The sequence below is a fragment of the Dama dama genome, chromosome 1 (genome assembly GCF_033118175.1).
Source record: "Dama dama isolate Ldn47 chromosome 1, ASM3311817v1, whole genome shotgun sequence".
Classification (NCBI taxonomy): Eukaryota; Metazoa; Chordata; class Mammalia; order Artiodactyla; family Cervidae; genus Dama; species Dama dama.
In genome coordinates this window covers 77,755,326-77,757,096 of record NC_083681.1, presented here as the reverse complement: position 1 = coordinate 77,757,096, position 1,771 = coordinate 77,755,326, and the positions used below count along the sequence as shown (strand labels likewise).

The 1,771-nt window shown below is 41.6% G+C and overlaps 1 pseudogene; it reads left to right on the top strand.

The window, feature by feature from the left end:
• Positions 1–274: 274 nt before the first annotated feature.
• Positions 275–1,202, top strand: LOC133055918 (olfactory receptor 4C12-like; annotated as a pseudogene).
• Positions 1,203–1,771: the final 569 nt, after the last annotated feature.

Genomic DNA, 1,771 nt, shown 5'->3' with positions numbered 1-1,771 from the left:
TATGGCCAAGGAAATTGAATTTCTTTCTTCCAGTTACTCTATGTCTTATAGAAATAATTTGAGATCAGAATAAAAACGGACTAGGTCAACTAAAATAACTTTTAAGATACTATTCCTATAGCCTTTTGGGAAAAGCAAGACTCATCTGTGACATCATCAGAGTACTATTAAAAGGCAGAGTTTCGGTGTATTTCACTTTTTTCATGGTTCTTTGTTCTTTTCTTTTTAAGGCAAAGCATTCTCTCCCCAAATTTTTATTACCCACACCACATAGATGGAGAATGAAAGGAATGTGACTGTGTTCTTTCTAGTAGGTCTTACACAGGACCCCCAAATGCAAAAAGTAGTGTTTGTGGTGTTTTTGGTCTTGTACATGGTAACCCTCTCAGGCAACCTGCTCATTGTGGTCGCCATCACCACCAGCCAGGCTCTGAACTCCCCCATGTACTTCTTCCTGACCCACCTCTCCTTGATAGACACAATTTACTCTTCTTCTTCGGCTCCTAAATTGATTGTGGACTCCCTTCATGAGATCAAGACAATCTCCGTTAATGGTGTATGGCTCAAGTCTATGCAGAACACATTTTTGGTGCTGCTGAGATCATCCTGCTGACAGAGATGGCCTATGACCGCTACGTGGCCATCTGCAGACCTCTGCACTACACGGCCATCGTGAGCCGCAGGCTGTGCCTCCTCCTGCTGGGGGTGGCCTGGACTGGAGGATTTCTCCACGAGGCATTCAGATCCTCTTTACAGTCCGGCTGCCCTTCTGTGGCCCCAATGTCATAGATCACTTCATGTGTGACTTGTACCCTTTGTTGACACTTGTCTGCGTGGACACCCACATCCTTGGTCTCTTTGTTGCTGCCAACAGTGGGTTCATCTGCCTGTTAAACCTCCTCCTCCTGTTGGTCTCCTATGTGGTCATCTTGCGCTCCCTAAGGGCTCACAGTTTGGAGGGGAGACGCAGAGCCCTTTCTACATGTGTCTCTCACATCACGGTGGTTGTTTTGTCTTTTGTGCCCTGCGTGTTTGTGTATCTTCGCCCAGTCACCACTCTGCCCATTGATGAAGCTGTTGCTGTCTTTTACACTATGGTGGCCCCTATGTTAAATCCTTTAATCTATACCCTCAGAAATGCTGAGGTTAAACGTGCTATGAAGAAACTCTGGAGAAAGAAAGTGACTGCAGATAGTGATTAAAGAGATTCACTGAGCTTTATAGATAGAAGTAAAACAGATAATCTCATCCAATCCTCTTGATCTATAGATGAATACATTGACTCTAAAAGGGACTGAATAATAACTGCAGATAGACCTGAATGACGGAATAGCCTGGCATGCTGCAGTCCATGAGGTTGCAAAGTATTGGACTTAGGGACTGAACAACAACTTAAGCTCAGACCTTGTTTAGGCTGGAATCCAGGTTTACTTTCTCCCATCCCAGACTCTCCTCATCACAACTTAATGCTTTTTAATCAATATTTATCTTTTATCTGATTATCTCAAATGTCTTCAGAAGTTACAAGCTAAGAACCCAGAATATTGGATTGGTATTCAAATTGTCTTATTATGTAACATGGAGATGTTGGTTACCACCAATTATTGAAAATAAAATGTTAAAAATATTCCTTTGTTTTGAACTCAATATAAATTATTTTGTGGAATTTTCTTGTTCATTGAATCTTTGTTGTGCAGCAAAAAGAAATAGTATTTCTTAAATGCTTATAAGGCTGGCATTGTGTTTGTTATTTTACATATGGTATCAGTTG